This window comes from Erpetoichthys calabaricus, chromosome 16 (assembly GCF_900747795.2).
Source record: "Erpetoichthys calabaricus chromosome 16, fErpCal1.3, whole genome shotgun sequence".
Classification (NCBI taxonomy): domain Eukaryota; kingdom Metazoa; phylum Chordata; class Cladistia; order Polypteriformes; family Polypteridae; genus Erpetoichthys; species Erpetoichthys calabaricus.
Window position 1 is genome coordinate 90,457,785 of NC_041409.2, and position 21,677 is coordinate 90,479,461.

The window sequence follows — 21,677 nt, forward strand, 5'->3', positions numbered from 1 at the left end:
AGATAAGGCGCTATATAAACATCAGATAGATAAAATAAGGCAATATACAGTATAATAGATATATAGTGTCTTACCTATGTGCAATCCTTTAAGAATGGCTGCCTTACATACACTGACCCCCCCAGCCCACCCCGTCAAACGGCCCTCCTGCGCGGTGATGCACTTTTCCGATCGTAGCGTGACAAGCTCCACCCCCGCCTGCCAATCCTCCTGGTTACCATGGAAACCTTCCCGCTATCTCCTCTCCGCTCAAAGCCGCTGTGCGAGTAGTCGGGTTGCTGCCAGAAGGCTGAGCGCCGCTGAGCTGGGAGCACGAGCAGCAGGCACAGCACGCACAAACCGGAGTACCTACCTGGCACACACCCCTCCAGCTTTCCAGGTAAGTTGGCAAGTCACTTTTTTTTTTTCCTCACATGTCGCCAGTGTACCAGCCGCTGGAGTTTTCCTTTTCGTGTTGTTTTTCTTTTTTTTTTTTTTCTGCCACTCCAGCTCTGTGTTTGTCTAAAGATGCCGCTCCGACGTCGGCGCTTTGCTTCGTATGGCTGAGCGCTCACCGCGTCCTGCGCGTCTTTCGCCGGCTCATTGGCGACTTTCTTTTAATGCGCCCTTTTTCATCGGCTCAAGTTATTTATAGCCTGCCAGGGTTTTGTTTTATTTCCTCCCACATCATTGCGAACAGATGCAGCGATTTGTCAGCTTCGACCAATGAAACAAACTTAGATTGACAGGTGTTACACTCTCCGGAGAGAAGCCGAGTGATTCTGTACTTGATGTGGTTGAATAAATAATTCAGACGATTAGCTTTGGACTGCAGAAAAGAGAAAGAAAGAAATTGTAAAGTGCCGTTCAAAAGTGAACGCCACCTCGGGAAACTTTAATGCGTCATCCGTCCATTTTATGAACCGTCTTATTCAATACAGTGGGCACCGTCTGGAGGCGGGATGAGGATGATCGCCCACATTCACTCAGGCAGGGTCATCCATTCACCTGAACTACGTGTCTCAGGGATGTGGAAGGGGACCGGAGAGAATGCATTTGTTTGGTCTGTCTAGTATGGAGTCTACCCAAGCAGCATTCGGTGTAAGGCAGGAGCCACCCCTAAACAGGACGGAGGGGCCCGCTCATCTACACCCCCACAAATAGGGAGTCGACAGAATGCAACCCCTCATGAACACTAAATTGGATTTAGGTTTGAGTATGTAATGCAATATCGTGTTGTTTTATAGCGTGCCTTTCCAGGGTCAATACGTTTTCAAGGCACTTTACAGGTAAAGTAAACATGAAGGGTTAAGTCAGTCAAAGTTAATGCACTGGTCTTCTGTCATAGGCACCTTTTTGTGATGTGAATAACATCCTAGGGTACTTTACAAGTGGGCAGGCCATGTGGCATAGTGGTTAAGCTGAGGGTGTGGGTTCAAATCCCACTACTGCCACTGGGTGACCACAAGCAGGTCACTTCACCTGCCTGGGCACCAATTAGAAAAACTAAAGAAATGGAACTGCTTGTGTCTCACATATTAAAGTTGCCTTGGGAAAGGGCATCAGCCAAATAAAAATAATAAGTTATAAAATATAATTGTTCCATAATTAGAGCTCTGGCAGGGTAAGGGACTTGCTTAAAGTCTCCAAATAGTAAACTAGAATTTATATAGTGCCCTACCTCTTGGACCAAAAATCAAGAAGTTTTGTATTATTTGCACATTTCTATGTATGGAGTGACAGCAACATAAATAACTTGCAGATTTCCTAATAATAATAATTCTTTGCATTTATAACGTATACAATAGAGAAAAAAACCAAAATGCTTCAATGGTTCAGCATTGTTATTTCATATTTCTAAATTTGGAGTCTAGGCAGCCTTAAATTTATAGAGCAACTTTCAAATGTGGACAACAAACAAGTTTCTTTATAGTTACAGTAAATTGTTTTCATAGCAAGTTTCTTAAGGCCTTACAGCAACAAACTTGATTTATATAGCGCCTTTCCATTAAGAACAACAATCCAAGTTGTTTTACAGGTACAGTATCATTGTTTACCTATGGGGCTCTGGCAGATTCAGGGATTTTGGCACCGTCTTCCAGTAACAGACTGGTTTTTATATAGCGCCTTCCATTAAGAACACCACAGGCTGCTATACAGGTACAGCGGAGTTCGTTTCCATATTTCTGTATTTAGGCAGTGACAGCGACGGAGGTCTATGGATGTGGTGAGATATGACATACAGGTGGTGGGTGACAGAGCAAGATGGAGAGGACAGGAAGATATGGAAACAGACGACCACTAATGGGAACAGCTGAAAGACAAAGAAGTGACTTTCTTAAGGGCCTTATGGCAACCGACTTGAAGTTGCAATATAATTGTTTTCATATTTGTGTACTAGCTGTCCCCCGTGGCTGTGCCCACATAGTAATGAAACACGACAAACTTTAAAAATCAATAGACGTTGGCACTGTATCTGATCGTGTTCCCTGCGTGTGGAGAAAAAGCACATGGCTGGCCGTGATATCTCTGCCAATCAGCAGCTACCCTCTAAAACACACATAGCTCTGATCTCTCTCTCAAAAACGTCAAACGTTACACCTTAACAATCTGTAGGTGATGATGTCTGCTGAACAAACAGGTATCACTAGCTAAGCGGAGGCCAGGTGCGCTCCAACACGCGACTGGACCACGAAATTTTTAAAACCGTTTCTTAGCGAGCACCTATGGACCAAAGGTAACCCACGTTTCAAATTTCAAGTCCTTATGGTTCGGGAGATGTCGTGATGACTGAGTCAGGGGTATTTGGCTTTTAAATTTCTAGATTTAGGGAGGTTCAGTGCCTTTGTTGAGGCCTTGTGGCAACAAACGTGACTTTATATAGTGCCTTTCAGTTAAGATCACAGGTACGGTATAAATGGTTCAGTTAGCTCACCTTTGGAACTCTGGCAGTTTGAGGGATTTCATTAAAGTCTCCTTTGATGTTACATATCATCTCTCCAATGACAGTTGTTTTACTGGTATACCATATAACTGTTGCCATTTTTCTGTACTTACTCGGCTTTAATGACCTCCTTAAGACTTTATGACAACAAACTTGATTTTGTAATTTTTATATATATAGTGCCTTTACATCAAGTCCATCACACAAGTTGCTTTCCAGATACTGGATAATTGTCTCCATCTTTTTTCTGTATTTAGGCAGGATTAGGGACTTTCTTAAGACCTTACAGCAACAGTCTTGACTTGATATAGCGTCTTTTATTAAGATCAATAGCGCAGGTTACTTTACAGTCAGTCATCTTCTGACCCATTTAGTCCTGAACAGGGTCACAGTGGGTACTGGAGCCTATTCTAGCCAGCCCAGGGCACAAGGGCCGCTGCATCACAGGGCAAACACCCAGCCACACACACGGGCCAACTCCCCTAAACTGCATGTCTTTGGACTGTGGCAGGAAACGCACACGGACACGGGGAGAACATGCAGACTCCACGCAGGGAGGACACAGGAAGTAAACGCTGGTCTCCTTCCTGAGAGGCAGCAGCGGGACCACCGTGCCGCCCGCCCGCCTGCCAGCTCATTTTACACTGACAGTATAATTATTTGCCTGTGTTTTTTCTTTGGAACTCAGGCAGGTTAAAGGATTTGATGAACTTCTTCAAATATCTGACTTGGTTTTATATAGCGCCTTTCCATTAGGAACAGTGACGCACGTTACTTTACAGGGACAGTCTAATTGTGTCCATATGTTTGGCTTTGGGGCTCAGGCAGGTTATGGGATTTGGTCAAAGTCTTCAAATATCAGACATGATTTTATATAGCGCCTTTCGCCTGTCAGCCACACACAAGGTGCTTTACAGGTACTGGATAACAGTTTCCATATTTCTGTATTTAGACAGGTTTAGGGACTTTATTAAAGCCTCACTACAACAAACGTATATATGGCGCCTTTTCATTAGGAACGACGACACAAGTTGCTTTACAGTGACAGTTTAATTGTGTTTGCACGTTTACTTTTGGGTCTCTAGAAGCGTAAAGAATTTGGTCAAAGGCTTCAAATATCAGACTTGATGTCACTGTGCGTAGAGCCTTCCCATGACAGCCACACACCGAGACAGCAGTGACAAGTGAGGGGACCAACAGCGTCACCCAGAGAGTCACAGGCAGGGGTGTGTGTGCGTACATACATGTGTTTGGGTTTGTGTGTGTGTGTGTGTGCGTACGTGTGTGTGTGCGTACATACATGTGTTTGGGTTTGTGTGGGTGTGTGTGTGTTCTGACATGTAACGCTTTACCCACTTGGGGGCGACCCTACAGCTGCAGTCAGAGAGTTTTTCCTGATTAGCCACCCCCATCCCTGGAGTGTGGTACCCCTAAATGCTGGCACACCGGGTAACCCCCTGGACTCTACCACTACTACAACATTCTACTAAAAGAAGTCCTTCTGCTAAAAGAAGTGGAAGGCAAAGCTGAAGGATCAACAGGAGCGCAAATGTTTAAATAGCAAGAGTCGGCCATTGAGGGGTCAGTGTGATGTGAAGTGCATCCTCCAGCGGGGCAGAGCTGCCCACCCGATCACAGAACAGGAGACGGGAGGACGTTATCAACACGCCACACAACTGGCAGTTCATTGCCTGCTTTTTTGTTAGGTGGGACCCAATCAAAGACCTCTGGAGAGACCTTGAAAAACAGCGGCCCACCGGCGGTCTCCATCCAACCTGACAGAACCTGAGAAGATCTGCAGAGAAGAATGGCAAAAAATCTGCAAATCCAGGTGTGTGAAGCGTGTCGGGTCAGACCCAAGAAGACTGCAGAGGGGCTTCAGCTAAAGTACCAAGTAAAGGGGCTGATACAGTGCATCCGGAAAGTATTCACAGCGCATCACTATTTCCACATTTTGTTATGTTACAGCCTTATTCCAAAATGGATTAAATTCATTTTTTTCCTCAGAATTCTACACACAACACCCCATAATGACAACGTGAAAAAAGCTTACTTGAAGTTTTTGCAAATTTATTAAAAATAAAAAAATTGAGAAATCCCATGTACATAAGTATTCACAGCCTTTGCCATGAAGCTCAGAATTGAGCTCAGGTCCATCCTGCTTCCCCTGATCATCCTTGAGATGTTTCTGCAGCTTCATTGGAGTCCACCTGTGGTAAATTCAGTTGGTTGGACATGATGTGGAAAGGCACACACCTGTCTATAGAAGGTCCCACAGTTGACAGTTCATGTCAGAGCACAAACCAAGCATGAAGCCAAAGGAATTGTATGTAGACCTCCAAGACAGGATTGTCTCCAGGCACAAATCTGGGGAAGGTTACAGAAAAATTTCTGCTGCTTTGAAGGTCCCAATGAGCACAGTGGCCTCCATCATCCGTAAGTGGAAGAAGTTCGAAACCACCAGGACTCTTCCTAGAGCTGGCCGGCCATCTAAACTGAGCGATCGGGAGAGAAGGGCCTTAGTCAGGGAGGTGACCAGGAACCCGATGGTCACTCTGTCAGAGCTCCAGAGGTCCTCTGTGGAGAGAGGAGAACCATCCAGAAGGACAACCATCTCTGTAGCAATCCACCAATCAGGCCTGTATGGTAGAGTGGCCAGACGGAAGCCACTCCTTAGTAAAAGGCACATGGCAGCCCGCCTGGAGTTTGCCAAAAGGCACCTGAAGGACTCTCAGACCATGAGAAAGAAAATTCTCTGGTCTGATGAGACAAAGATTGAACTCTTTGGTGTGAATGCCAGGCATCACGTTTGGAGGAAACCAGGCACCGCTCATCACCAGGCCAATACCATCCCTACAGTGAAGTATGGTGGTGGCAGCATCATGCTGTGGGGACTGGGAGACTATTCAGGATAAAGGGAAAGATGACTGCAGCAATGTACAGAGACATCCTGGATGAAAACCTGCTCCAGAGCGCTCTTGACCTCAGACTGGGGCGACGGTTCATCTTTCAGCAGGACAACGACCCTAAGCACACAGCCAAGATATCAAAGGAGTGGCTTCAGGACAACTCTGTGAATGTCCTTGAGTGGCCCAGCCAGAGCCCAGACTTGAATCCGATTGAACATCTCTGGAGAGATCTTAAAATGGCTGTGCACCGACGCTTCCCATCCAACCTGATGGAGCTTGAGAGGTGCTGCAATGAGGAATGGGCGAAACTGGCCAAGGATAGGTGTGCCAAGCTTGTGGCATCATATTCAACAAGACTTGAGGCTGGAATTGCTGCCAAAGGTGCATCGACAAAGTATTGAGCAAAGGCTGTGAATACTTATGTACATGGGATTTCTCAGTTTGTTTATTTTTAATAAATTTGCAAAAACCTCAAGTAAACTTTTTTCACGTTGTTATTATGGGGTGTTGTGTGTAGAATTCTGAGGAAAAAAATGAATTTAATCCATTTTGGAATAAGGCTGTAACATAACAAAATGTGGAAACAGTGATGCGCTGTGAATACTTTCTGGATGCACTGTAGATAGATATGAAAATCACTATATAAGGGATAGATAGATAGATGTGAAAGGCACTATATAATAGATAGATTTTACAGAATCTCAAGAAACACAGAACTATTATAATAAAGAAGACCCCAAGCACACTGCACTCGATTTGTCAGCAGGGTGGACTTTGCGTGTTCTCTCCGAGTTTTTGGAGATGCTGCGTCTTTTGCGAATTCCACTTCCTCCAAACAAGACCCTACAAGACTAAACTGGCACTGCCGCCTGTCACATTAAATTGACTCTGGTGTCCCAGCCAGGGCTTGTCCTCGTCGTGTGCCATTTTCTCCCAAGATGCACCCTGACTTCCCATACTGAGCCAGCAGTGGAGGTTCAAGTAGCACACTTGAGCTGTTGTGTGGTGCCTTTCAATGGAAGTGCCATTCGAAGGTAAATCACAGGTCTGATCCAACAGCTTGTATATTTTACGGCCATTTTTGAAGTGACTGTCTTTCATAAACACATGCTGAGCCAGTGGTGGATGTTAAGCCAGCATTCTTGAGTCTTTATATCGCAGAGAGTGTCACGCTACAGTGGTTTACATGCGGGTACAAACTTTGTCCACTGGCAAGTGAAGTGCATCCCCCTCAGGGTCGCACAGGTGGCTAGTACTGGGATGGAGCCAGTAGTCCTGCGCCGTGGCCACTAGGGGGCCACACTGCCTGGATGCCTGCCTTCCTGCCAGACCGCACTCTTCTCAGGTAAAGGAGTGTTGTTTTATTTTTTGAGAAAATGGAGAAGTAAAATGCAGATGACGTGTCTCCTCTCCCCACACGGCAGGCTTCACGCTGTTCTCGGCCTTTGTAAAGCACTCATGTTCCAATATGAGAGGACAAATTTGTCAGAATTAATGTTTCTCACGGTTTGCAACAGCCCGTTAATGTGAGCGTGTGATTCAGATTGAAAGGATGCCAGGCTGAGCTCACAGCCCACCACCGATCTCAAGCAGTTAGCGTACGCTTGGCAGCAAAGCTGTGAAACAGTGCCAGTGGTCTTTAAAGCTGTGAACGCCACCCCCTGAACGTGTTAATGAGAGGCAGTTTAACTAGACAGAGCTGACTGGCCATGTCGGCGCCCCAACTCAAAATCAAAGAAGCAAAAACTATAATTGCCAATTAAATCATCTGAATGGTGGGCTTGATCTCTATTGGGAGCTGAGCTTAATCTCCGCCTGGGCTTTTGTGCTCCAGGGTTTAAGGAGATGGGCTCGAGGAGTGAGGCACACCTTGCCACAGTTATGTGACTGCCCTCCTAGGCTGGTAGGTCTGATTGATATGGGTTTGTGCCCTCGAGCAGACTGGTATTCAGCCCTGTCCTGTGCCCAGTTTTCCAAAAGGATTTGACCCCAACCCGCTCAGGATCAACCATATAAGAGAAGAGCAGCTATTATGGCTCCTCTGTACCCCATTTTTGCCAGGGCTGGCACATTTCTGTTGTATTCCTGCTTAGAACTAACTTCTTAGACTGGCATCCAAAGGTGTAATAACACTTCCCTATTCAAGGGATGGCACTGCTTTCTAGTTTAAGACAAAATGACTTGTAATATAAGACTCTGCCATTGCTTCCCCACTTTACATGCTCCGTGACAAACTGCCATCTAAATGCCAGCAGCCATACCACCAAACAGGGAAAGCACCTGAAGCAAAGCACGTTCAGGCCCGGCCACTACTGAATTGGAGGAGATGCCATCTGGGAAAATCTTGGGTGGCTGCTGGCCAGTAGGGGGCGCTTACCCTGTGGTCTCTGTGTGGACCCCAATGCAGTGACGGGGACACTGAGCTGTAAAAACTCACACCATCCTTCAGATAAGATAGGTCCCGACTCTGTGTGATCATTTAAGATCCCTGGGCATCATTCCAAAAGAGTAGTGTGTACCCCAATATCCTGACTAAATTGCCCACCATAACCTTGTCCATGCTGGCCCTCTAATCATCCCCTGTCCCTTATTGTCTAACTATCCATCTCATCCCCTTTATCACCTAATAGTTAACATGTGGTGAGTGCACTGGCGCAAGAATGGCTGCCAGGTGGACGCCGCACCTTGGCAGTGGTTGAAGTGGCACCCCATTGTCTCGGTGTCTAGAAAAGCGCTACATAAATGTGACTATCCAAAGGTTAACATCCTGTGTTCCCCCTTCACTTGCCAGAGCTGGCAATTATGCACTGCTTGGAGAAAAAAAAAAATTCAGATAAAAGATGGGCATCACAGTGCCCAAGCATGACCGGTGCCAGACTGGCACCCAGAAGCACATTCCTGCTTAACATTCTGATTTTCCAGGGCTGACACCTACTCCTTGCATCCTGGCACAGGACAAACTGATTTGACATGAAACTACGCCCCCCCTGCCCCCAATAAAAGGTGGTGCATACTAGACTGGCATCCAGAGGTACATTCCAGCACTTTTCAGGAGGGGCACTTACTCCTGGAATCGCCGATCAGGACAAACTGAATTTCCATAAAAGACGGGCATTACAGTCTCCGTCTGTGCCCTTTGATAAAGCTCTTGTGGCCCTTATCCATTGTATTGTTGTTCAGGCCAAGTAGATGGGTAACACTGTCCCCGTGTGTGCCATGTGACAGACTGGCACTGCTCCTTTATGCCCTTTTTTTTGGGCAGAGCAAACAGACATCCTGTGCCTCCCTGCTCAGTACAAACCACTTTCATGTAACAAGAAAATATCGCTGCCCCAAACATACCCAGAAATACATAATTTGCTTACACTGCCATCTCATGCCCACTGTGTGCCAGAACTGACCGCACTCTGCTCAGAGCTGCCCTCCGGCAATGTCTCGTCAAGCACACTGCATGTATTACGACTTAACAGGAGAGCAGGAGTTTTCCGAAGTAATCAGTGACGTTTGTTAACACCGCATGTTAAAGCACCAACACGGGGTGAAGCTCGTCTGGATTGAGGATTTTGTAATAATCAGGATAGAATTGAGGGTGTAGAGGTGATTGGACCACTAGGGTCACGTGACCCGAATATCATACAATTCTCTGTATTTTGTAAGAGTGCAGATGCAAAGACTAAAATTGTTAAGTTGAACTTAGATAAAGTCTAAGGAGGATACACTGGGATAAGCTTTTAAGTCTGGAGACAGTCGAGGAGCAGTGGAACAGGTTTAGAAATGTTTGACATGTAATGCAGGAGAGGCGCAGACCTAAGTTTGGAATTAATAGGAAATGTAAAAAAAACTCCACAGTGGATTAATAAAGATTTAAAAAAAGAAGTTGCAAAGGAAAAAACTGCTTTATAAGGTATATAAGACTAATGACTGCAAAGTGAATCGTAGAGCGTATGAGAACATGAGGGCAACCATTAAGAAGGATATCAGGAAGGCTAAAAGACAGTTGGAGAGGAATAGAGCAGATAAGGTGAAGGACGACCCTAAGAGATTCTTTCAGTGTTTTAGTAGTAAAAGAACAGTCAAGGAGGATATCAAGTGCATCAGGAATAGTAAAGGGGAATTAAAAGATACAGACAGTGAAATAGCGGATGCCCTAAACTTACATTTTTCTAAAGTTTGAACAAGTGGATAACCTCCAAGTAGTAACAGGGACTACTAAGGAGGTACTGAGGGATTTGGAAATTGTAGAGAGAGCGAGAGAAGAGCTGCTCAGATTAAATAAGCTGAAATCAAACAAATCACCAGGACCAGAGTGCTTAAGGAGGATAGCGAGTACAGATATAAACCCCTTGACACATATTATTAGGAAGTCACTGCGCACTGGAGAGATTCCAAAGGACTGGAAAATGGCAAATATCATCCCATTATATACAAAGGGTGACAGGGCAGATCCAAGCAACTAGAGGCCAGTAAGCTTAACATGCATCACAGGAAAATGAATGGAAGGAATTATTAAGGATAAGATCAAGCAACACCTGGCAAGGACAGGAGTCATTAGGAACAGTCAGCGTGGGGTCAGAAGAGGAGGTCGTGTTTTACTGACAGGCTGGAGGAGGCAACAAAAGGATACAATTAGAGTGGAGCAGATGAGATTATTAATATGGACTGTCAGAAAACATTTGATAAGGTGCCATATGAGACGTTGGGCATCAAACTAAAAGGAGTGGGTGTTCAGGGTGATGTTTTTAGATGGGTGCAGAATTGGCGCAGACACAGGAAGCAGAGGGTGATGATGTGAGGAACCAAATCAGAATTGGGTGATGTTAAGAGTGGTGACCAGCAGGGGTCAGTGCTGGGGCTGCTGCTATTTTTAATGTATAGAAATGATTTAGATAGGAATATAAACAACAAGCTGGTGAAGTTTGCAGATGATACCAAGATAGGAGGATTAGCAGATAATTTGGAATCCACTTTATCATCACAGAAGGACTTGGATAGCAGACAGGCTTGGGCAGATTTGTGGCAGATGAAATTTAATTTCAGTAAATGTAAAGTATTACACATTGGAAGTAAAAATGTGAGGTTTGAATACACACTGGGTGGTCGGAAAATCGAGAGTACACCTTATGAGAAGGATTTAGGAGTCATAGTGGACTCTAAGATATCGACTTTCCGACAGTGTTCAGAATTCATTAAGAAGGCTAACAGAATGTCAGGTTATATAGCGCCTTGATGTGTGCAGTACAAGTCACAGGAGGTTCTGCTCAAGCTTTATAACACACTGGTGATGCCTCATCTGGAGTCCTGTGTGCAGTTTTGGTCTTCAGGCTACAAAAAGGACACAGCAGCACAAGAGAAGGTCCAGAGAAGAGCAACGTGGCTGATTCAGGGCTACAGGGGATGAGTTCTGAGGAAAAATTAAAAGAGCTGAGCCTTTACAGTTTAAGGTAAAGAAGATTAAGAGGAGACCTGACTGAAGTGTTTAAAATTAAGAAGGGAATTAGTCCAGTGGATCGAGACGGTGACTTTAAAATGAGTTCATCAAGAACACGGGGACACACTTGGAAACTTGTTAAGGGGAAATTTCACACAAACATTACGAAGTTTTTCTTTACACAAAGAACGATAGACACTTAGAATAAGAGACCAAGTAGTGTGGTAGACAGTAAGACTTTAGCAGTGTTTCTCAGCCTCAGTCCTGGGGACCCGCTGTGGCTGCTGGTTTTTGTTCCAACCAGGTTCCTATTCAGTGACAACACCTGATAGCACTGATCTCATTTAATTAGCTGGTATTTTTTTCTCTTATTCTACATTCAGAAAAGCATATCAGCGTGATTTTTACATTTATAAAACATTTAGAAATATTTCTGCTTTTGCTATAGATTTAAATGCTTAATTCTCTTTTTGTTGATTTCATCAAATTTCCCCTTTTCTCTGTGCAATTTTTCCCCTTTGTCATATCTTATTAATGAGAATTAAAAATGAGCAGAGCAGATACGCTAGCAAACAACACTGAATAAGCAAAGGCTGCAACTACTTTAGCATCAGATCCACTAATCCATATTACTAACCGAAGGTTGTAAACCGGATGGGCGCAGGGCGCAAGGCTCACTGGATGTACGGAAACCCCAAAGGTCCATGCTGTGACAACGCGTGCACCTACAACGCGTTTGTGAAAGGAGTCACGGCTCAAACCAAAGGTTCATGCTGTGACAACGCGCGTGCCTACAACGCGCTTGCGGAAGGAGTCGCAGCTCAAACCAACTGTGACAATGCGCGCACCTACAACGTGCTTGCGGAAGGAGTCGCGGCTCAAACCAACTGTGACAATGCGCGCACCTACAACGTGCTTGCGGAAGGAGTCACGGCTCAAACCAAAGGTCCATGCTGTCATAACGCGCGCGCCTACAACGCGCTTGCGAAAGGAGTCACGGCACACACCAACTGTGACAACGTGCGCGCCTACAACGCGCTTGCGGAAGGAGTCACGGCTCAAACCAACTGTGACAACGCGCGCGCCTACAACGCGCTTGCGAAAGGAGTCGCGGCTCAAACCAACTGTGACAACACGCGCGCCCACAACGCACTTGCGGAAGGAGTCGCGGCTCAAACCAACTGTGACAACACGCGCGCCCACAACGCACTTGCGGAAGGAGTCGCGGCTCAAACCAACTGTGACAATGCGCGCGCCTACAACGTGCTTGCGAAAGGAGTCACGGCTCAAACCAAAGGTCCATGCTGTCAGAACGCGCGTGCCTACAACGCGCTTGCGAAAGGAGTCACGGCACACACCAACTGTGACAACGTGCGCGCCTACAACGCGCTTGCGGAAGGAGTCACGGCTCAAACCAACTGTGACAACGCGCTTGCGAAAGGAGTCACGGCTCAAACCAACTGTGACAACGCGCGCGCCTACAACGCGCTTGCGGAAGGAGTCACGGCTCAAACCAACTGTGACAACGCGCGCGCCAACAACGCAATTGCGAAAGGAGTCACGGCACACACCAACTGTGACAACGTGCGCGCCTACAACGCGCTTGCGGAAGGAGTCACGGCTCAAACCAACTGTGACAACGCGCGCGCCAACAACGCAATTGCGAAAGGAGTCACGGCACACACCAACTGTGACAACGTGCGCGCCTACAACGCGTTTGCGAAAGGAGTCACGGCTCAAACCAAAGGTCCATGCTGTCACAACGCGCGTGCCTACATGCGCTTGCGAAAGGAGTCACAGCTCAAACCAACTGTGACAACGCGCTTGCGAAAGGAGTCACGGCTCAAACCAACTGTGACAACGCGCGCGCCTACAACGCAATTGCGAAAGGAGTCATGGCACACACCAACTGTGACAACGTGCGCGCCTACAACGAGCTTGCGGAAGGAGTCACGGCTCAAACCAACTGTGACAACGCGCGCGCCTACAACGCGCTTGTGAAAGGAGTCACGGCTCAAACCAAAGGTCCATGCTGTCACAACGTGCGCGCCCACAATGCGCTTGCGAAAGGAGTCACGGCTCAAACCAACTGTGACAACGCGCGTGCCTACAACGCGCTTGCGAAAGGAGTCGTGGCTCAAACCAAAGAAAACACAGAAACGAGACTACGACCTGTGAACTACACCTGAGGTAAAGCGTGCACACCAGGTTGTACGGCCGCCCGGACGCGACCGCCCACACTACCGCATATACCCTCCATGATATGTCTTCATGCAGCGGCTTTCCACCAAGGCGCATATTGCGCTGTGGCGCTCGCCCCACAGTCAGACGCAGCGGCTTCCCAGAGTCAGTAGGTGGCCCCCAAACAACACAACCTGTTCAAGCAGTCGGTGTCAGCGAAGGCAACAGACTCGCGTCTCCACAAAACGAAACCGCTTTAGTACAGATATGTTTATTGGATTAAATGACATTTCCCCAGACGCACCCGCCCTCCATGATATGTCATCCATCCACATATCGGACGGAACAGAAACTGATTGCCATTCTAGGATTTCCGATTCGCTAGCGAATCGCGGGCTTACTTGTCAGTAAATAATGCATTAATTAAACAATTAGAACACCTAGAAAAGTAGAATGAAAATCAAGATGAAAATATTGTTAAAAAGAAAAAAATACATTATTCCCATATAACTTCTTGGTACATTTTTATATATTTTTCTTTTTAACCAAACTTAGTTTTCAAATTTCTATATTGTTCCCAAAGCACAGAACTTGGGAAATAACAGTTCACTTAATTAGCCCAGGAGTCCAATTAAAAACAGAAGCTGGTTGGAATAAAAACCTGCAGCCACAGGGGGTCCCCAGGACCGAGGTTGAGAAACGCGGATTTAGGGAATTTCAAAAGTCGACTTGATGTTTTTTGGAAGAAATAAGTGGATAGGACTGGCGAGTTTTGTTGGGCTGAGTGGCCTGTTCTCGTCCAGAGTGTTCTAATGTTCTAACAGATTACGATGAAGAGAGCGGCTCACTATATAAGGACTTGTAATAAATGCAATCAATAACTAACGGCGGTCATATCACATGTGGGTGAATTTCACTACCCATCTGTGTGAGCCTCTCAGCCTCCCCTGCCTATCTGAACTCAGACTGCACTGCAGCAAGGTGTCGGAGTGGACTCCGTGAGGTGTTGTGAGATGAAGGTACCTGGCACAGAGATTTTTGTTTATATAAATAATAACAGCACACTCAGGTGCCAGGTGGGTGTGGGTGCACACGGTAGCATGGACAAGTGGTCCTGGGACAATTACGAAGGAACTGCCGTAGCCCGCATTCACTTACAGGCATGCACAGTTCAGCCGATTTCATTGTTGGCGCTTTGGGATTTGTAATTAAGGCACCAGCGCCCACCGATATTGAAAAGGACCCCCCAAGTAGGACAGTAGAGAGGAATCCAGAGAGAAAATGAGAAAGTCCAGAGATTAAAAGAAAGGGAAGGAAAGAAATTAAAGCAAAGAGGGTCAGGATGATGGCCGAGCTGGTGTGATAGCGTGGAGGCAGGTGGTAGGGAAGAGGAACGAGCGGATGGCACTCACAGGGCAGAGTCGCTCCAGTTTAACACCCAAGGAGCAGGAGTGGGCACCGGCTGGAGGGCGAGGATGGCGATGCAGGGCTTGCAGGGTTCCATGCTGAAGGTCAAGGGATGGTGACGGGTAAATGAGGCGGTTCTGAGGGGAGACTGTGCCTGCCAGTGGTCTTCACCTTCTTGCTTCAGGAGATGGCAGATTTAGTTGCCATCAGGAGAGGATTTTAAAGACACGCATCCTGTCTGCGTTTTAAACCTGTTTTTGGATTATTTAATAACTGATTTTAACTTCCACAAAAGCTTTTTAAAGTCCAGGGATATTTAATCATCTACACTGCACTTTATTGTCTTTAAACCCTTAACTCAGAATAAAAGTCGCTTTGATGCACCTGCGCTTGCTCTTACTGTTATGTGTTCTCGTCGCCAGTCCATCTCCGTTTATGACTATCGCAGTATGTCAGCTCCGGGCCGCACACCCTAATTGTTCAAGGAAGTCGATTGTTTCTGCTGTCCTCCATCATGTCACCTGGGCAGATGAGAGTTAAATTAAAAATAATAATAATTAATGTTCAATCAGGTGGATTATAAAGAAATTCAAGCAGCTGAACCAACAAACCAGGAGTAATTAAGTTCACGGCAGAGAGCAGCCATCTTGTCAGTAGGTGAAGACCCCCGACTCAAACTGCTGAGATGAGCCCAAGGGTTCATTCTGCTCTAAATAAAGCGGCGCTAGGGGTGGAGGTTGATTTGTTTCAAGCCTTTCTCTTTTTGTAAAACTCGAGTTGTGTATGGAGTGTTGTTTGATTTTTTTTAAAAAAATCAATAAAATTTAATAAATTAATAAAGAGGCAGACTGAAGTGCCAGCTGTGCACCCGGAAGCACTCCGGGTGTCCCTGGTCTTCTTTCCCCCGGCACTCCCGGGTGTGGCGGAAGTGCTGAGGGCCAGGGGGAAAGAAGACCAGGGACACCCGGAGTGCTTCCGGGTGCACAGCTGGCACTTCAGTCTGCTCTGCCCTGGCGGTGACCATGGGCCCTTATAGGGTTGAGCTTCCAAGCTCCTTTCCCGTGGTCCCCATAGCCACCAGGGCGGTCGCCCCCCCTCGTGGTCCGGAGGAGGCGTAATCCCTCCTCCGATCCTTCCGGGCGTCCTAGCTGGGTACCACCCCCAGCCGCTCACCACACAAGAAAAACGGCATTTCGGATGTGCCAGTGGAAAAGTTAAGGACACATTGGACTGTGGAACTCGCTCACACATCGTTATCATTATTTTCATAATACTTTAGTTCCCCCCCCCCCCCCTTCATTTTTTTATTATTCTTGCGTGTGTCGTGGTGGCGTTTTAAAGGATTCACCAGCGTGAGGTAATAAGGACTAAGTAAAGAATGTTTCATTCAGGTTCAGGAGGTACATGCAGCTCCTAAGCATTTCTTGGCGGCTTCCAATCTAATGCTGCATTCTGTTTGAAGTGGGAAGTTGGAATTTCCAACTGAGATGCCCCCCTTAAGTCGGATTTGCAACTCAGAAACCCAGGACTGTCCAGTCAAGTCCAAGTTTGTTTGATTTCAGATAAAGACGTCAAGCCAGAATGGCGATGTACATCGTGAACTTTAGTGAAAGCTGTCATGTTATGCTGTTTACTGGCTCTTCTGTCTATTTGTATCTCATTAAATCACAGCAGTGTCCAACTTGTATCTGTGGACGTGTTGTTGAGATGTTTGGAATTATCCAACCTGCTACAGTGGTGTGAAAAACTATTTGCCCCCTTCCTGATTTCTTATTCTTTTGCATGTTTGTCACACAAAATGTTTCTGATCATCAAACACATTTAACCATTAGTCAAATATAACACAAGTAAACACAAAATGCAGTTTGTAAATGGTGGTTTTTATTATTTAGGGAGAAAAAAAAATCCAAACCTACATGGCCCTGTGTGAAAAAGTAATTGCCCCCTGAACCTAATAACTGGTTGGGCCACCCTTAGCAGCAATAACTGCAATCAAGCGTTTGCGATAACTTGCAATGAGTCTTTTACAGCGCTCTGGAGGAATTTTGTCCCACTCATCTTTGCAAAATTGTTGTAATTCAGCTTTATTTGAGGGTTTTCTAGCATGAACCGCCTTTTTAAGGTCATGCCATAGCATCTCAATTGGATTCAGGTCAGGACTTTGACTAGGCCACTCCAAAGTCTTCATTTTGTTTTTCTTCAGCCATTCAGAGGTGGATTTGCTGGTGTGTTTTGGGTCATTGTCCTGTTGCAGCACCCAAGATCGCTTCAGCTTGAGTTGACGAACAGATGGCCGGACATTCTCCTTCAGGATTTTTTGGTAGACAGTAGAATTCATGGTTCCATCTATCACAGCAAGCCTTCCAGGTCCTGAAGCAGCAAAACAACCCCAGACCATCACACTACCACCACCATATTTTACTGTTGGTATGATGTTCTTTTTCTGAAATGCTGTGTTCCTTTTACGCCAGATGTAACGGGACATTTGACTTCCAAAAAGTTCAACTTTTGTCTCATCAGTCCACAAGGTATTTTCCCAAAAGTCTTGGCAATCATTGAGATGTTTCTTAGCAAAATTGAGACGAGCCCTAATGTTCTTTTTGCTTAACAGTGGTTTGCGTCTTGGAAATCTGCCATGCAGGCCGTTTTTGCCCAGTCTCTTTCTTATGGTGGAGTCGTGAACACTGACCTTAATTGAGGCAAGTGAGGCCTGCAGTTCTTTAGACGTTGTCCTGGGGTCTTTTGTGACCTCTCGGATGAGTCGTCTCTGCGCTCTTGGGGTAATTTTGGTCGGCCGGTCACTCCTGGGAAGGTTCACCACTGTTCCATGTTTTTGCCATTTGTGGATAATGGCTCTCACTGTGGTTCGCTGGAGTCCCAAAGCTTTAGAAATGGCTTTATAACCTTTACCAGACTGATAGATCTCAATTACTTCTGTTCTCATTTGTTCCTGAATTTCTTTGGATCTTGGCATGATGTCTAGCTTTTGAGGTGCTTTTGGTCTACTTCTCTGTGTCAGGCAGCTCCTATTTAAGTGATTTCTTGATTGAAACAGGTGTGGCAGTAATCAGGCCTGGGGGTGGCTACGGAAATTGAACTCAGGTGTGATACACCACAGTTAGGTTATTTTTTAACAAGGGGGCAATTACTTTTTCACACAGGGCCATGTAGGTTTGGATTTTTTTTCTCCCTAAATAATAAAAACCATCATTTAAAAACTGCATTTTGTGTTTACTTGTGTTATATTTGACTAATGGTTAAATGTGTTTGATGATCAGAAACATTTTGTGTGACAAACATGCAAAAGAATAAGAAATCAGGAAGGGGGCAAATAGTTTTTCACACCACTGTATATCCTAACTACAGGGTCACGGGGGGTCTGCTGGAGCCAATCCCAGCCAGCACAGGGCACCAGCCCACCGCAGGACACACACACACACCAAGCACACACTAGGGACAATTTAGGATCACCAATGCACCTAACATGCATGTCTTTGGACTGTGGGAGGAAACCCACGCAGACACAGGGAGAACATGCAAACTCCACACAAGGAGGACCCGGGAAGCGAACCTGGATCTCCTAACTGCGAGGCAGCAGCACTACCACTGTGCCACCGTGCCACCCTGTTTGGAATTATCCTCTTTAATAAAATCCCTGTGTGCATCCAGGTGTCCGTGTGTGTGTGTCTTCTGGTGAAGTGCGCATGTGCGGGGCACGGTGTGACGCACCTTATTATTACCGTCAGAGAAAATTACAGGCGTTTTACGGAAATACAAACCAGTAATACTGCGAGAGGAAATTAAAGGTACACAATACAGTGACGCATATTACAGCCACATACAAGCCAGTATGGTATCCTTCAATAAGGGCGCGCTTCAAAAGGGCGACCTCAATTGGGCGCAGCGAATAAAGGCGTTCGTAGATAATTTAGATAATAATAGATAATAATTGTAGATAATAATAAAATATCTACGTGGCATTGCACATAATCTACAGCTTCAAGTGTAACACAACAATGAGTAAGAGCAGAAAACAACGAAATATAGAGAGCTTTAGAAATAGTTCGTTAGAAGTTCATGCATTAATTAATTGGATGTTTTAATATTCTTGCTTTCGCCTTTTTATACGTTCAATCATTGCCTTTATCTAATAAATTTTCTGTAATAATTTTGTTGCGTTTGCCTTTATTCGCTTTGCCCTTTTGAAGCTTGCCTTTTTGTGCGCGCCCTTATTGAATAAAATCGCCAGTATTACTGTCAGAGAAAATCAAAGGTATATTACCGACGCGCACGCCTGTATTACCGCCAGAGAAAATTAAAGGTATATTACGGACGTACAAGCCAGCGGACATACAAGACAGTATTACTGTCACAGAAAATTAAAGACACACAATACACGGCGGCAGCCCACGAAGAACGGTCAGCTCAGCAAGTAAACATCAACAAAAGAAAGGCTGAAAGAAAGAAAAATACGACCAACAAAAAGAATGAGGTCAAAGTCCCTTGCCATTTAATATAGACTGTTCCTACTAATGTTTATGCACTACTGTTCTAGCGCCCGTTATTGTAACGGGCTTAATGACTAGTAATTAATAATTATAATGCAGTGTACATTAATTTACATTTATTTGCTTAGCAGATGCTTTTATCCAAAGCGACTTTCAAAAGAGGCAAACATTTGAGTAACATTAGGCTCGAGGTCGGTAACAGAAGTTGATTGCCACACAAACAGATATAATAACTCCTACATTTACAATCAGGTCAGCATAATGTACGCTTATCAAGTGCTATTTATTCCGATGGAGCAAGCACAACAAATGTCATCCATATTCATTTTCTGAATGTTTTAGGGCCGGTTTATACTCCACGCTCAGAACACGTATGCATCATGGCTGCCATGAATTCATTTGACTCGTCCTCGGAGCACGTCTTCAAAAATTAACACGACGTGTGCGCAACTTGCAGTACCAGCAAAAAAAAAAAAATCTGGGGGGTTTGATGGGGCAGTGTGTTCAAGTTGGAAGAGGACATCAGCGTCTTTCTTTACTATCAACATGTGGATCAGGATCAGTGTAAGTGCCTCGATGTGTGATGAATGATTCGATGTGGCGACGCAAATCATCAAACTGAAATGCTGACATATAAATGTATTCCTGGTGGTCTGTACTTAGATAGATAGATAGATAGATAGATAGATAGATAGATAGATAGATAGATACTTTATTAATCCCAATGGGAAATTCACATTCTTCAGCAGCAGCATACTGATACAATAAATAATATTAAATTAAAGAATGATAATAATACAGGTGAAAAAAAAAAAAAAAAAAAAAAAATGGTAATACAAGCGTTGCATACTACTCATGGTAATGACACGATACATTTTAAAGGTCTCACCATCTTCTGTGCCATCTATTTTTTTTTTGTTTTTTCGTTTGCACTTTCCCAACAGCATCAGAAAGTATGGAAGCGTATTTTAGCCACAGAGAAAAAAAATTAGGGACACAGTGAAGAAAAAAGATCAATTTCATGATTAAGGGGAAATTTCAGTTTTAATCTATTTTTTATTATTTTGTCATTCAAGTATATCGTCATAAACGCCATCTTAAAACTGACCCAGCTGTTAATCGCTACCTGCTTCTGGAGCTTCGTCCTGTCCTGACAGCAGCGGCACATTTCTGATATTCCAGCTCTCTGCACATTTAGAATCCTTAGATTTATACTTGATATTCACTTTCCTGATGAAATGTGTTCGAGCATGTATGTTACATTTTACATGATAAGTCGTTAACTTCATTTAAATAATGAATAGTGTTAATGATTACACATCTGGGGGGCAGCACGGTGTTTTCCTGGTGGGTTTCCATATTGCGCTGCGGTTTCCGTCCCAGGACATGCAGGTTTGGGGATTTGGTGACATTAAAATGACGCCAGTGTATATGAGTGCTTGTGTTCGCCTTGTGATGAGCTGATGCCCCGTCCAGGGATTGTTTCTGCCTTGCGCCCGATGCTAGCTGGAATGGGCACATCCCTGGATTGATGGATTGTGGTAATATGCCTCATAAATAAATAAAATAAAATTAGTGTTCTCTGCAGTGTTAAGAGAGAGGCATTTGTTTGGGATAAAAAGGACAAAAAGGTATAAAGAAAGGAAACTTGCCTTTTTCTTTTATATAGTGCAGAGAGACGTCTTCGCTGACCATATTAGAGCCTCTTGGGGGAGCGTCGCGGTGGGTCTCTTATAGACTGGACAGACGGCTTTGCCATTGACCGGCCGGGATGGCTTTGTCGGTCCTCCACTCCTGCGCGTGCCTCCCGCGACCTCATAACTCTATAATATCCTTAATATTAGTTTGCCACAGTTTAGAAGAGGGATCCCGTGTTTGTAGTTGTCTGGGCTGTAGCTCAGGGAAGGAGGAAAAAATTTAAGTGCTTACTTTCACGTAAGGCAGAAGGGCAGTCCGCATCTCAAAAGGCTGGCACAACTATGCGCACGCGCGCCGGCTGCTCGAATTTTTATAGGATTTGTGCAGCACAGGAGACGCCACTTTTCGCAGATGCATTCACGTCATCGCGTACCTGGATGACGTAGAACAGTTTAATTGGTCGGCGCAAGGGCACCGAATACAAAAAGGAATTCCGGTCTCTAGAGGCTGGTTCTTCTGACTAGATCTTGCTAGGAAAAGGTACTTGGTAGAACAGCGATTTGAATTTACCAAGCACTACTGCTTGTGCCGTGATTATTGTAAATATTCTTTTTATCTTGTGTATATAAATATCTCTGGATTAACTTTGGTGGAGGTATTTATTGGATTGTGGTTATTGGTGC

At 45.2% G+C, this 21,677-nt stretch overlaps 1 protein-coding gene across 1 annotated transcript in view; it reads left to right on the forward strand.

Moving 5' to 3' along the window:
• The first annotated feature begins 237 nt into the window (after window positions 1-237).
• The window catches only part of LOC127526004 (uncharacterized), a 47,363-nt gene continuing 25,923 nt past the window's right edge, over window positions 238-21,677 (forward strand). Inside the window, exon 1 of the mRNA XM_051919774.1 lies at window positions 238-379. The gene's annotated coding sequence lies outside the window, so the exon portion shown is untranslated. The remainder of the gene's footprint in view (window positions 380-21,677) is intronic.